Source organism: Tamandua tetradactyla, chromosome 13 (genome assembly GCF_023851605.1).
Source record: "Tamandua tetradactyla isolate mTamTet1 chromosome 13, mTamTet1.pri, whole genome shotgun sequence".
Taxonomy (NCBI): domain Eukaryota; kingdom Metazoa; phylum Chordata; class Mammalia; order Pilosa; family Myrmecophagidae; genus Tamandua; species Tamandua tetradactyla.
The window spans coordinates 1,385,887-1,402,329 of NC_135339.1; the positions used below are offsets into that span (position 1 = coordinate 1,385,887).

The window sequence follows — 16,443 nt, forward strand, 5'->3', positions numbered from 1 at the left end:
GGTCTAAGACCATAAAACAGTTAGAGGAAAATGTTGGGAGATATCTTATGGATCTTACAACTGGAGGTGGTTTTATGGACCTTAAACCTAAAGCAAGAACACTGAAGAAGGAAATAAATAAATGGGAGCTCCTCAAAATTAAACACTTTTGTGCATCAAAGAACTTCATCAAGAAAGTAGAAAGACAGCCTACACAATGGGAGACAATATTTGGAAATGATATATCAGATAAAGGTCTAGTATCCAGAATTTATAAACAGATTGTTCATCTCAACAACAAAAAGACAGCCAACCCAATTACAAAATGGGAAAAAGACTTGAACAGACACCTATCAGAAGAGGAAATACAAATGGCCAAAAGGCACATGAAGAGATGCTCAATGTCCCTGGCCATTAGAGAAATGCAAATCAAAACCACAATGAGATATCATCTCACACCCACCAGAATGGCCATTATCAATATAACAGAAAATGACAAGTGCTGGAGAGGATACGGAGAAAGAGGCACACTTATCCACTGTTGGTGGGAATGTCAAATGGTGCAATCACTGTGGAAGGCAGTTTGGCCATTCCTCAAAAAGCTGAATATAGAATTGCCATACAACCCAGCAATACCATTGCTGGGAATCTACTCAAAGGACTTAAGGGCGAAGACACAAACGGACATTTGCACACCAATGTTTATAGCAGCATTATTTACAATTGCAAAGAGATGGAAACAGCCGAAATCTCCATCAACAGAAGAGTGGCTAAACAAACTGTGGTATATACATACGATGGAATACTATGCAGCTTTAAGACAGGATAAACTTATGAAGCATGTAATAACATGGATGGACCTAGAGAACATTATGCTGAGTGAGTCTAGCCAAAAACTAAAGGACAAATACTGTATGGTCCCACTGATGTGAACAGACATTTGAGAATAAACTTGGAATATGTCATTGGTAACAGAGTTCAGCAGGAGTTAGAAACAGGGTAAGACAATGGGTAATTGGAGCTGAAGGGATACAGACGGTGCAACAGGACTAGATACAAAAACTCAAAAATGGACAGCACAATAATACCTAATTGTAAAGTAATCATGTTAAAACACTGAATGAAGCTGCATCTGAGCTATAGGTTTTTGTTTTGTTTTGTTTTGTTTTGTTTTGATTTTACTATTATTACTTTTATTTTTTTCTCTATATTAACATTCTATATCTTTTTTGGTTATGTTGCTAGTTCTTCTAAACCGATGCAAATGTACTAAGAAATGATGACCATGCATCTATGTGATGATGTTAAGAATTACTGATTGCATATGTAGAATGGTATGATTTCTAAATGTTGGGTTAATTTCTTTTTTTCCGTTAATTAAAAAAAAAAAAAAGAGAAGGGGTAATTGGAGCTGAAGGGATACAGACTGTACAACGGGACTGGATATAAAAACTCAGAAATGGACAGCACAGTACTACCCAATTGTAATGCAATTATGTTAAAACACTGAATGAAGCTGCATGTGAGGTATAGGTTTTTTGTTATTTTTTTTTCTTTCTATTATTGTTTTAATTCTTATTCTGTTGTCTTTTTATTTCTTTTTCTAAATCGATGCAAATGTACTAAGAAATGATGAATACGCAACTATGTGATGTTATTAAGAATTACTGATTGTACATGTAGAATGGGATGATTTCTAATTGTTTTGTTAATTCTTTTTTTAATTAATAAAAAATAATTTTCATGTGGGGTGCTATTTCCAAGTTCTCCCTTTCTAAAAGCTCATAATTTTCCAGACAATCAGTTTCTGATTTCTTTATGCTATGAGTTCAGTTCTCAGCTTATCTCTTTCCTGTTGCATTTCACTATAAGCTGTAAGGAGAAACCAGGCTACACTTTTGACAGGGAAAACTAATTTTGTAGAATCTCTTATGCTTAACTGCTGTGACCATTACATGACCTTGGTAATAAATTTGTAGTTTGTTATACTTAACCGAGTTTACCATTATGTGACCTTAATAATAAATTATTGTAGAGTTTATTATGCTTAACTAAAGTGGTCATTACATGGCCTTGGTAATAAATTGAGGAAATGTGCATGCTAGCTGGGAGTATTGGCTATCCTCCCAGAATGAGATGTATTTTGATAAAAAGAGGTATCTGGGTCCTAGGAAATACCTCTTGGTCCCTAACCAGTTCCCAGAGGACCACCTGGATGCAGTCATGTATGCTAATTGGAATCTGATCACTGTTGTGTAAGGATATCATACAAACTGCATGCAAGAACTTAGCTCAGAGAGCCTCATGAGAGAGAGAGAGAGAGAAAGAGAGAGAGAGGATCTTATCTGGGAAGATGATGCTCTGCTGTGAATTTTTACCAGTCAGACCCTGAATGCTGTCTCCAAGATTCCCCAGAACTCCTCTTCAGGTGTTGGTGTGGTTCCATCTAGTGATGTAACTATGTTTCATTTCTAATAATCTTTTAATTACTTTTCTAATAAATTCTTATTTTTTATCTCACTGAAGTTTGTGTTGTCCATGAATCTGAGCCTATAAATTAAGTGGACACAAATATCATGTTGTCTTCCATGCAACAACTTTCCACATTTAATTTGGAAATCTCTTTTGCTAAATATCTTGGTTCATGATTTTTAAAATACGCCTTTCATCTAGTATCAGATTTTGCCCGATTCTTTGTCACTTTAAAATAAAGATCACCTTCTTCCCAGTTTGCAATAACACATGTATCATGTCTTTAGAGCCCACATTTCTACCAACAGTCTCTTCAAAGTATCCTAGGTTTTCTCTATTGAGCTCCTAACAACTCTTCCAGAATCTTCCCTTTTTTGTCCATTTAAAAAGCTGTTCCAACATGTCTGGTGTTTCCAAACCACAGCATCTCATTACTCTGGAGCTGAAATCTGTATTAGTTTATTAGCTGCTGGAATGCCGAGTTGGAATGACTTTTTTATAAACAGAATTTAATAAATTACAAATTTACAGTTCTAAGTTTATAAAAATGTCCAAATTAGGGCATCCATGAAAAGATACATTAATTTGAGGAAGGTCAATGGGTCAGGAACACCTCTGTCACCCGGATAGTCACATGGCTGGCATCATCTGGTCCTTTGCTTCTGAACTCCGTTGCTTTCAGCCTCTGCTCCTCACTTTGCTTCTCCAGGGCTGGGTTTCATCTCTTGGCTTCCATTGGTTCTTTCCAGGTTCTGGCTTGTTTAACATCTCATGGCAATGTCTTCTGGGTTCCAAGTATCTCAAAACACTTGTGTCTCTGCTCTTTTCTTCTTTTTCTGCAATCTTAAAGCTGATTCACACTATTAATTCTGTGTCTAGACTGACCTTGGCCCCAGGTGTTCTATTCTAGCCTCCATTAATGATATATTTTCTGCCCCCATATTTAGTAATTTGTTTGTTTCTTATATGCCATATATTGACTGTAAGGAAAGACCCTCTAAATAAGTCTTCTACCAAAGAGCATTCAATCTTTCCTTTAGTGGTGTAAAAACTAATAAACTCTAAACAATAAGAAAGTGATATTGCTTGCATCTCCTTAATGTTTGGGAAACATGCAGCAAACCATAAGTTTATTCCTATTCCTAAAACATGACAATCCAGGGCCTTTATTTATGGATTTGGATTTTCTTAGTTTCTGAAGCATGATGAGAATGCAAGAATTTTTATTCCATGTTTCAGATCATTTTTTACTTAGATTATTCTTCTCAAGAAGCAATTAAGTAAATGTTTTGAAAGAATGATCACTGTGCATTTAAGTCCCCACAAAGTGTCTAGTGTTGACAGACTATTTGTGCAATTGCTAAAAATTCGGCTAGTTTTCCTAACCCCAGCTGCAGCCCTCATCTACTCTAAGCCTCTACATGTGCCTTGATCAGTAAGTATTTTCAACAAAGTGTGGTTATAGGTTGTCATTCTCAAATGACCATTCATTTCAGAGATTTGCACCCTTGTCTTTTATTATCAGAGATTTGCACTCTTGACTTTTATGATCAGAATAAAATACATATCAGATCTTTCCTATTCTAATACACAGAATTAGTGTTTATTCCACTTTTCCTTTCCAGTTTTTTTTTGGTCCTTTAGATTACAAAATATGAAACTTTAGAATTCCGAAAGTATGTTGTGAAGGAAGTCTGCCATTTGTTTGAGGTTTGTCATATTTCCAGCCTTGGCATTCTAGCATTATATGAGTATCCAAACTCTGAGAAGCTTATGCACTCAACCTCTCACCCACACATACAATTGATCAAGGCCTCTAGGGGCATTTTCAGGTCTTCTGCACACCTCTAAATAGTTTCAGTCTCTCTTGAATTATACTCAATCTAATCTATTTTTTAAAACATGTATGATGTGAAAGCTGACTCTTCTAATATCACAAACCTAACCACTTGATAAGAAAAACAAGAGTGAACTGCTTACCTTAGGGAGAATATTTTCTCCCAAACCCTATGCAGTAATTCAGAGTGAGGAAGGCAAGGTCAGTATTGATTAAGGATAGAAAGTTTGGATAAAGGTGGATATTTCAAAGCAAAGAATTGTTGGAATCATCAAGGCAAGGATTTTTGGCAAGTGATTCAAAGTATCTTAGCAAGAATTTTGTGTATTAAGATTTTCATATAATTATAATTTCATATAATAGGAAAAGGCTAATTGGTTGTCTGCAAAGCCAAAGCTGGTCTTGTGTAGTTTGTTCATATTAAGAAACAAAAGCTGATGCAGCATAGCAATATCATTTAAAAGGTCTTCTTTTAAAATTTAAACCCAAAACTAACACAAATATCAACTTACTGTTTTCCATCAGATATTATGGAAAGTCTCAACTCTGTGCCCAACAGCTATGCTTTTCTAGAATGCTTGACTTCCACTTAGCTTAATGATATAAGATACGTCTCCTTTATCCTTCCCTTCCTTCTATCTCTCAGATATGCTGTCAGAGAAATTTAGAGTCACAATAAATAGTGGTACAAAGTCCCAGGAATAAAACAGAGAATTCAATTCTTGTTTTAATTACTGGGCAAAGCTACAGTTATTGGAGAGAATGGTCTCTTTTAACAACAATTTTAGAAGCTTGGGCCTCTGCCCACAGATTCTAATGGATCAGTCAAGTGTTAGATGTCACTACCCAGGCTGAAGTGAAAAATTAGGGAAAGAAAATAAGTATACTTTATCCCTTATTATATGAAATTCTAATTTCCTTATTTTTTTAAAAATTGATATATAAAACTACAAAAGAGGCTTGCTAGGAAAAAATAGTTTCATGCAGCAAATTATTATAACATTTTAATTTTCATTACTATTATTATCATCACGGTAAGTGAAATTATTAAATTCTTTGTTTGTCCATATTATGCTGAAGCGCCTAAATATAACTTTTGGTTAAAAGATGAACTTGAAGTTTCCAACCCCATCACTGAGTTGTCCCAGAAAATTGTTTTTTAAGATGAGAATATGACTTTATTTTCTGAAGGCTAAAAATTATCATAGTAAGAAACAAATACTTATTTTAGCCCAAAGATGGAGTGAAACTGACTTTCATTTTTCTCTTGAAAATATTTCTCTTTATTTTCTCTCCTAACCATTTCATAGTTTTCATCTGTTACATCTTAGATTTCAGTTAATTTGGTTTGTCATCTCAATGTGCTCACATCAGTCTCTCTTCAGTCAACTAATTCACATTTCTTTCATTCTAGTACCTCTTCCAACAATCCATCTCTCTTCAAAAAAGTTTGACAAATCTTTCTAATACATAAGTTTGTGAGATCACATCCAAGTCCAAGAATCAGCAGTAGCTTGCAATTTTCTGGAGGAAAAGCAAAACAGTTCAGAGATAAGTCTGGACTCAAAACATATTTATTGAGCATTAAGCTATTGTAAGGTCTAGCCAGACTTATTTTCTCTACTCATATTGTGCTCTTTCCTTAAGCTGGAGTGTTAGTGTGTCCATATGCAAAATCTGGCTCAACTAAATAATCTATGGCAAGTATTTATCTTCTAGATGTCTCAATCTCCATATTTTTAAAATTGAAGTAATAATAACAACAATATATCACTAAGTGTTTTCAGGATTAAATGAGGTTGATGTAGATAAAATACTTTATAGATTAATTCATGCAAAATGCTTTAGAGTGAATATAATAAGCACTCTACACATATTAGCTACTTTCATCCCTTATTCATTTTTAATACAACTTAATTGGACTATATTCACACACTGTATGAGCCATCTGAAATATACAATCAATTGTTCATATTACCACCACATATTTGTACATTCACCATCATGAAAGATTAAAGAACATTTCATTACTCAAAAACAGAATAAATATTAGCAGTAAAAAACAAAATATCACATACCACTTGTTCTAGGTTGCAAGCTGACAGAATGCTATATAAATGAAACAGAATTGCTTTTAAAAAGAGGAATTTATTAAGTTGCAAGTTTGCAGTTCTAAGACTGAATGAAAATGTCCATTCTAAGGCATCCAAGGAAAGATAGCTTGTTTCAAGAAGGCTGAGAATATTAAGGGTTTCCCTCTCAACTGGTAAGGCATATCACAAACATTGTGGCATTGGCTACATTTCTCTCTAGGCTTCTTGTTTCAGGAAGCATCCCCAGGCACATTGTTTCTTCATCCCCAAAGGTCTCTGGATGCATGGGCTCTAAAGCTTTTTCCAAAGTGATTCCTTCTTAAAGGGTTTCAGTAAGCAACTCAACCTTGAATGAGCAGAGGCACATCTTTATGGAACCCCCTTAATCAAAAGTTACCATCCACAATCAGATGGGGAACATCTCCATGACACAATCAAAAAGCTCCTACCCAGCAATATTGAATGAAGATCAAAGAACTTGGCTTTTCTAGGGTTACACAACAGATTCAAACTGGCATATTCTACCCTTTGGACCCCCAAAAGACATGTTCCAAATGCAAGATGCAATCATTCCATAACAATATCAGAAAGTCTTAAACCATTTCAGTAATAAAACAAATACAATGTAGGTCAGAAAAGTACAAAGCCTCATCAAAGTCAGCTACAGGCACGGTCTATACTGAGACAACATTCTCCTCTGGTTCTGGACCTGTAAAACTCAGAACAAGTTATTTGCTACAAACACAAAGAGGGGACAGTAATAGGATACTTATTCCCATTTCCATAGGGAGAAATTGGAAGGAACACAGCTTCACTGGTTCCATGCAGTTACAAAACCTGCAGGGCAAATTCCATCAGATTTCAAAGTCTGAGAGTCATTTATCTTTGGGGCTTCAGAAAGTAGCAGTCCAACCCTTTCCAAGGGCCTATGCAGTGGCCTGCCTTTCTCCAAATGTAACCATAGGGGACATTGGGGAGACCACCTTTTACTCAGCTCCACCTCTTCTAAGCATCAGGGCTGCACTTGGGCCAACAGCCATCTCCAGAGCACAAGCTCAAGCTCTTCAAAACAATGGGGGACAGCAGGTTCCTCCCAACTCCCAAGGAATGTGCTCCTCCCTCCCTAAGGCCTGAGGCAGTTCAACTTTTCAATTGCAATGAGGTGGGAAGGCCCACCATCTGCCATTGGGTCGAAACTCACCCACTCCAAGTGCTTGGGTGGGTCCACTTTCCTGGACTGTGGTTTCTTGATTTCAGACCACAGCTTCCATAGTCAGCCTCTGAAGACATTTTACCTTCACTTTGTCCCTTTTATGAGACTTTTAGTCAATACTGGCAGAACACTTTTGTTGGCTTTCTATGTCACAGGCAAGGGTCATGCCCACCAGACAAAAGGAACTTCACAAATTCTTCCTGGGTACTCCATCTCCAATCCTGGCTTTTTCTGAAATGGCTGGCTGGTTCCACATTTGGGTAAATCCTCATAAGGGGCACTACTTTCTGTGGTCTCCCTTCCTGGGAGCCCAGAACTTTCCAGAACATCAATTTCTGGTTTCTTTATTCAGTTCTCAATTTATGTCTTTCCTGTGGCATTTCATTATAAACAGCAAGGAGAAACCAGGTTGCATTTTCCATACTTAATTTGGAAAGCTCTCCTTCTACATATTAAAGTTCATTGTTTTTAAAATTTGCCTTCCAGCCAGAACCGCTAGTCAATTTTGCCAGATTATCTGCCATTCAACAAGGGTAATCTTCCTTCCATGTTGGAATGACATGTTCAACATTTCTGTCTAAAGCCCTATCAGAAGTATCTTTAGAGTCCATATTTCTATCAATAGTCTCTTCAAGTAATTCTAGATCTTCTCAATCAAGCTTTTCACAACTCCACCAAAATCTACCCCTTATCCATTTAAAAAGCCATTTCAACATGTTTGGTATTTGCAAATCACAACCACCTCTCACTCTTGGTACCAAAATCTGTTCCAGTTTGCAAACTACTGAAATGTGATATACCTGAATGGAACAGTATTTAAAAAGTGGAATTTTTGAAGATTCAAGTTGCAGTTCTAAGGCTGTGAAAATGCCCAAATTAAGGCAAGACTATGAAAATGCCCAACCTAAGACATCCAAGGAAAGACACCTTGGCACAAGAAGGCTAATGATGTTCAAGATTTCTCCCTGAACTGGAAAGGCACATATCAAATATGGTGACATCTTCAGCTGTCTCTCTAGACTTCTTGTTTTATGAAGCTCTCCTGGGGGCATTTTCCTTCATCTCCAAAGGTCTCTGCCATGTAGGTTCTAAAGCCTTTTTCTTAAAGGGCTCCAGTAAGCAACTACACCTTGAATGAGTGGAGACACATCTTCATGGAAACCATCTAATCAAAAGTTATCACCCACAATTGAGTGGGTAACATCTCCATGACACAATAAAAAAGTTCCCACCCAGCAATATTGAATGAAGATCAAAGAACTTTACTTTTTTAAGGTATAACTGATTCAAGCTCCACACCCCTTTCCTACCTTATTATTTTTTGACTGTTTACCCACAAACCATTCAATCCATCCTAGGTATAAAATCAATGACTCCTTGTATAATCACATAGTTATGCATCCACCATTAGAGTTAATATGAGAACATTCTCATTTCTTTTGAAGAAAAGAAATCTCTTATACCATATATCCACCAGTATTGACATTTAGTTTTGTATAGTGCCTTTGTTTCCACTAATGTAAGAATACTGCAATATTACTATTAACTATAGATCTTAGTTTACATTAATTGTATCATTCCCCATATACCGCCCTATTAACACCATGTAATAGTGGTATATATTTGTTCTATTTTTCTAATATTTACATAATTAACTGACTTCATTGTCCATTCTAGGTTTTGCTAAGCTATACAGTCCCAGTTTTTAACCTCTAGATTTCCTTCTGATGACATACTTGACTCTGACCTTCCTCTTTCAACATTACTCATAAACAGCTCTGTTACACTTATAGTACTGTGTTACCATCATATATTATTGTGCTATCTGTCAGGTCCCAGAAAAAGAACTCCATAGGTAAAAGGGACTATAGGCCCATTGGATTCTCAGTTTCTTTGGCAGAGCCAAGTGTGACAGCAAGATAATAAATCATAAGTATGGCTATGAGATCTTTGAGAGCCTCAGACATACTGGCACCTCAGCCACTAGAAAGTAAATGAAGCAAAAACAGATATGCCTATAAGATAAATAAACACAAATCTACAGTCAAGGACTGAACCTGCTCAATAAACCCTGTATGTGCTGTTGTACATCACACCCCACCCCCTGGTGTTTTTTTTTTTTCTTTAGAAACTCTGACTCTCAGAAATAGAGCTGGAGCCATTTTCTTTTCCTTTCACTGACAGATTTCACTGGCTCCCACCTGCTTTCTCTCACCTGCTTTCTCCCAGATTTCCCTTCAATAAATATTTTAGTCTTTGACCTGCTGTCCCATGTGGAATCCTTACTGACTCCATGCTAGCATAATGGTGTCAAAACCCAGGAACAGAGTTCAGATTGAAGCTTAGCTCTCTGGCCCCTTGGGGTGACAGTACAGCCTCCCAGTCACTCTCTTTCCCAAACTGCATGGTTGTTCAGATTTCCATGCAATTGGCAGCTTGAGTCCACTGACTCAAGACTATCTTGATGTGATGCCAGCTCACCTCCATGGCACTCAAATATCCACAACTAATTTGACCCTACGTAAATGATGTCTTTCTGCCCAGATCTTCCCCTCAAGAGTTTTCTCAGTGTCCCAGTGACACCTCGGCCACGCCAGTGTGGTGTCCTAGCCTGCCTTAGCATGGCACCCTGGTCTGAAATCTGGGAGCTCAGTCAAAAATCTCTGGCGTGCATTTTCCCCTTTGCAGCAGTCAAAAGTAACTCAGGGGATGACTGCATGCAATTTTGTGATCCCCAACAATAAACTTGGGATGACAGCTTTACTGTTGTGACTGGATCATGGATTGGGTAGTTAGTCTCACTTAAAGCTATGCCTTGGGTAGTTTAGGCATAGCTAAGGCATAAGCCTCTAAGAAACTGGTAATTGTAAGCCTCAAAGGGAACCATTAAATGTAAGTCTGCATGAACAGGCCTCCATAAGTTTAGGGCACAGGACCCCAACAAACATCAACCTCATGTCCCCAGAGAGACTGTAAGCCTCTAGATGCAGCTGGGAATCATAAGACTAAAAGGGAGCTGTTAAACATAAGTCCCCATGAGCGAACCTCCATAAACTTCCTGTAAGCAAAGTTCCCTAGCACTTAGCAAACCCCACCTCCATTCTTAATTGTGATTTCACAAATCTCTTCCCTTCTTCACAATATCATGGATAATGCCCACTCAATTCACAGTGGCTCTAAAACTACTTCCTTCCCCCAAAATCTACTACCCTTAGATGTTTACCCCATAACCTCAATAAATTCCAATTAGAAGCGGAAATAAAACCAAAGAAATTAATTTTTCTCTGCAATGCATTTTAGCCTCAATACCCTTTAGAGCAACAAAAGCGTTTGCCAAAAGATGGTACTCGTGATTAACAAACCCTTACCGAATTTGATACTTTTATTCAGCACAACAGCAAAATGGTCTAAACCTCCCAAGCTTTCTGAACTCTCAGGTCTTAATCTTTTCTGTGTCACTATTGCTTCACCTCTCTCATAAAAATTTGCTAAGCTTTCTGCCCCTTAGCAAACTTCTTTAATGCTGGGGAGTCCTCTAATCACTTCTCCTTCGATCCTGCTGGCCATCCTACTCCTAAATACACTCCCCCTCCACAGTTCCCCCAAACTCCCTCCACTCCCTTCCTTCTTTCTCAACCCTTCCCCTCCCACACCTTCCCTCTTTCTCTTTGAGAAATTAATTAATTGCAGTGTACTTTCTAGAACCTGATAATCAATATATTTTTTTAATTATTTGTATTTTCAAATATTATGAAACAACTTTTTTCAACCTCCAATAAAAGGAATTTTATTAAAAATTTTGAATTGAACAAATGCAATTTTTTTCTACTTTCATGTGTTCTCTCCAAATCTATGTAAGCTTACTGATAAATTAAACTAATATTGTAAATACATCCTTGAAATTTCTCTTAAAATAGCCTAACTAGATAGATTAAGTTGTGTGAACTAAGCAACATACCTGTTAATAATAACATTTATATAAAATATAACAAAATTAAAAATATGCTGATACTACAACTATTCCATTTAAGAAATCAATTAAGTTTAGTAAACTATAAATGGATTTTTACAACTGTACCTAAATTTCAAAAAATATGGTTTTTACTTACTAGGCCTTTTGTTACCTCAATAGGTAAAAGAATCTGAATTTGTAGTGTATTTGTAAATATCAATCAGAATATTTCTGTTAATAAATACTGTCATGAATAGAAAAACAATAATGCTTGGCTTAAAAGAGTTTGTATTCTAGTTAGAATATACTTGTACCAGGGCATAGTGTAAACCAGTCATAATGAAGGAATAAAAATGGTGAAAGAATTTGAAAAACAGAAAGATAAAGAATAACCTAAGAAATCTTCATAGAGATGACACACATAAGACCTTTAAATAAAAAAGTAACACTTAAACAAATGGAACTCTGAAATAGTTTTTAAAAAGAGTAATTTAATTTTGTGAATTAACACATTCCCAGAATTGTTTAACAATTGGGAATATTGTTGAAAGAAATTTGAGTTTTGTCTGGATATAAATCCCTTTGATATCAAAAAGCTGATTATATTTTAAACTTGGGGCTTTCTTAACTTCTGAAGGTAATGCTGAATTGGACTAAGAGATTTCATATATATCATAAATTAATCATTTATGTGTTCTAAATATAAAGTTTATAGATGCCTGGCTATGTTCTAAAACCAAGTATAAATTTCTTCCCTTCCTCCATTATTTTATAGTATCTCTGTCTTTTCTACCTTTCATGAAAATTGTTATTAAAGGAAAGTATGCAGGTTCAAAAGCTTTATGAATTTATTATCAAATTTATTTCTGCTTATGTGTAGTCTAGGTAAATATTTCCCAAGGTGGGATGGATATGAAATGTGATATCCATGAAATAGATTTTTTTTTTTAAATCTTTATTTTTATTTTATTTTTTATTTTTATTTATTTTTTTTACATGGGCAGGCACCGGGAATTGAACCCGGGTCCTCGGGCATGGCAGGCAAGCATTCTTACCTGCTGAGCCACCGTGGCCCGCCCCATGAAATAGATTTTGTTCATTACAGTCATAGCTGACTACAAGCCCTAAATATGTACACAAAGTAGTAGAGAGTTGGAGGAAGTGAATTTTGTTTGTTATAATCATTTTTTATTATAAGCTTTGAATGTCTGGAGGGAGTTGTAAAGAAGGACTTTATGAAAATGAATTCTGTCCATCATAATCAGTGCTGACTAAATTCAATACGTCTGTTTATCATATATTTCAAATAAAAGAAAGCTTTTGTGTTAAGCTGAGTATTCATTCAAAACTGAAGTTTAATTTTCTCCCTGTTAAAATAATGCAAACATCAGAATAATATCCCTATTAATGTTCATGTTGACATTATTCTTTATTTCAGAAGGCAAGTCTTCTCACTGTTAGGGAAAAATTACAAATAATTTGCTCTTTCACCTTGTATAAATAAGGTGCTAAAATAACTTTACTTATTGCATAAGAAGTGCTTGGGCAATATTACAATGGTTAAAAGGGATTTTCCATCTTGTTACTAGTTAAATTTCAATAAGTAAAATATGCATATATTTGAAAATTATATAAATTCCTAAAAATTTGACAATATTCTCACTGTCGATGTTGTATCCTGATACTAATCTGTATGATGGTAAACAATATTACGGTGTTGGTCATAGATTTAGCCATTCTTTAAAAAGCGAAAAATCAGAAAAAGAGACAAATTGTCAGCTGCATTGCTTTGCTCTGATAAGTTTTAGAATATCTGGGGCAAAAAAGAAAAAGTGTCTGCAAAGCCCCTTGAGGTACTGAGAAAAATAAAATTATTAAGAATTCTCCAGAAAAGCAAGCTTAACATTTTTCTTAAGGATGACAGCCCCCCCCAATTTAATAAGCCAAGGCCTCAATTTTAAGGTTTGCTCTTATGAAACTTATTTCTGTAATAATAAACCAAACCTACTTAAAATTAGGGCCTAAGAGCCATCTCTAGGAAAATCTCACTGTTGCTCAAATGTGATCTCTCTCTAAGCCAAACTCTGAGCTTCCCCACAATGTGGAACATAATTTCCATAAGTCTGGCATTAGAAACATGAAACATAATATAATGGGCCCTGGCATTGCAAGATGCAACTAGCTCTGGCATCATGGAACAAATCTGGTCCTAGTGCTGTGAGACATAAGCTCCGAGGATAAGATTGGCCCTGACATCATAGATAAAATGATCAAAAGGGAGAAAAGAAATAGAATTTCAATGGCTAAGAGATTTCAAATTTGGTCACGAGGTTATTCTGGAGGTTATTCTTAGGCAAGTATAATTTAGCATATGCAGATTCATCTTAGTTAGAAAACTTTCTCTCAAATTTTCTTTCATTCTCCTCCACTCCTTTACAAGCTATTTTGTGCCCCCTCATTGAACCCTTAATTATCCTCCTGTTAATTTCCCTCCTAGCTCCTGCCCCTTATAGTGTCTGTTTAGATTTGTTCACAGGTCAATAACAGCTGGGACCAACCAGCAGAATTCTCCTGCTCCAACACAAATTTGAAAATCTGCTCCTGTTGCAACAAAACCATTGCTATCAGCCTGTCCCAACTGAGTATGCCCAGAAACCCAACTAGTAATGCCTCTGTTTCACTCAAAGCAATTTTGCCCGTCTGCAACTATGTCTGTACTCAGCTGGAAGTAGCCAAAGAAAGAACACAACACCACTGCTCCTCTAAAAAATTGCTTTGAGTTAAGCTAAGGTAGCGTCATGGTCAGGTTCATGTGTCAACTTGGCCAAGTTGTGGTACCTGTTTGCCTGGCTGGGCAAGTGCTGGCCTGTCTGTTGCAATGAGGATATCTCAGAATTAGATCATGATCACGTCAGCTGCATCCACAGCTATTCCATTTGTAATCAGCCAAAGGGGAGTGTCTTCTGCAACGAGTGATGCTTAATCTAATCACGGGATGCCTTTTAAGGAGGATTCAGAAGAGATAAGCTCCTCCTGTTTTAGCTGGTGAGCCTCTCCTGTGGAGTTCCTCCAGACCCCCCATCAGAATCGTCAGCTTCACAGCCTGCCCTGTGGATACTGGACTCTGTGTTCCTGCGGTCACGTGAGACACTTTTATAAATTTTATATTTCCAAGTGTTCCCTGTTGATCTGTTTCTCCAGAGAATCCTAACTTATACAGGCAGTAACTCAAAACCAATCCCAGCTTCATTCAATTCTAATAAAAGAAAAAGGCAGCAATGTCAGGTCTCTGAAAAAGAACTCTAAAAGGTAAAAAGGACTTTGGACCCAGGGGATCCTCAGCTTCCTTTGCAGAGCCAGATGTGACAACAAGATAAACAGTCACAAGGTTTATGGCTAAAAGATGTTTGAGAGCCCCAGACATTCTGGCACCTCAGCCACCAAGAAGCAAATGAAGCAAGAACAGATATGCCTATAAGACAAATGACCATAAATCTATGGTCAAGGGTTGTTCCTGCTTGATAACCCTTGTACGTGGGGCTGCACATCAAACCCTCCTCTCCCAGTGCATTTGTTTTCCTTTAAAAAAAAACCTAACTGTCAGGAAGAGAGTTGGAGCCATTTTCTTTTCTTTTTGCTGGCAGCTTTCACTGGTTCCCATCTGCTTTCTGCCACCTATTTTCTCCCTGATCTCTTTCCCTTCAATAAGCCTGTTAAGCTTTGACTCATTGTCCCATGTGGAATCCTTAGCAACTCTGTGCCTGAAACTACCCATTTCAGAATCTTTACAATCAACTTTATTGAACACTCTGTACTCCTTAAAAATTGATTGCCTAATCTCTGCCTTCATTGTATCTCCTGACAACATTTACTCATTATAATTAGTTCATATGAGCAAGACTGCACAATATCTTTCCTTCTGCTTCTGGTTTATTTCACTTAACATAACATCCTCAAGATTCATTCACATCATTTCATGCTTCACACCTTCAATCCTTTTTGCAGCCACAATGTATCCCATTGTATGTACATGTCACAGCTCACCTTCCATCATCAGTTGCTGGACTCCTGGACCACCTCCTTCCATTGGCAATCATGAATAATGCTACCATATGCATTGGTGTACAAATGTCTATTCATATTTCTGCCTTCAGTTGTTCTGAGTACATACCTAGTAATATGGTTGATAGATACTATGGCAATTATTTACTAGATTCCTGAGGAACTACTACATTGCCCTCCAAAGGGGCTGCTCTGTGATCCTCTGCTCCTCTGTGATCCTCTACTCTCTATCAGCAATGAAAAGATGTGCCTCTTTCCACACATCTCCTCCAACACTTGCAGTTTTCTGTTTATTTTTTCATACAGTTTTATTCACACACCATAAAATCCATTCTAAGTGTCCAAGAAATGGCTCTTGGTATAATCACATAATTATGCATTCACCACCACAAACTATATAAGAACATTCCCACATGCAGAGAAATTTTAACTAGATAGCCATTAAGATTCAACAGATGTGGTGTGAATTATGAAATCTATCTTCTACTGTGAACAGGTTTTAGACCTCATCGTACAATTAAAGGAGTTCCACTAATTACAGCTAGGCTTATGTGATTGTTTTAGTGGTTATCAGAGTAATCATGTATATGATAAGCCCTGTATTAATTAAGGATGTTGTTGCCAGACTCTTGATACTCTTTGGTGTAAGTTGCTCATCTTTATATCTCGCAAATTCTCAGAAAACACCTGCTGATACTGCAATCCACAGAAGCCACTACCTCACTTACCCTTCCATGCTGGAAAAATTATTTATCAATTTCCAGTATTGATGATATTGGTAACAATTTTAAGCTTTGGTGAGATTTTTAAAATAACTTAGATGACAACAGTTAAC

At 36.6% G+C, this 16,443-nt stretch overlaps 1 long non-coding RNA gene across 1 annotated transcript in view; it reads right to left on the minus strand.

Annotated features, from left to right (window-relative positions):
* Positions 1-5,553: 5,553 nt before the first annotated feature.
* LOC143653473 (uncharacterized) overlaps positions 5,554-16,443 on the minus strand; it is a 163,416-nt gene continuing 152,526 nt past the window's right edge. The window contains exon 10 of the long non-coding RNA XR_013161304.1: positions 5,554-5,812. This is a non-coding gene — a long non-coding RNA (uncharacterized LOC143653473). The remainder of the gene's footprint in view (positions 5,813-16,443) is intronic.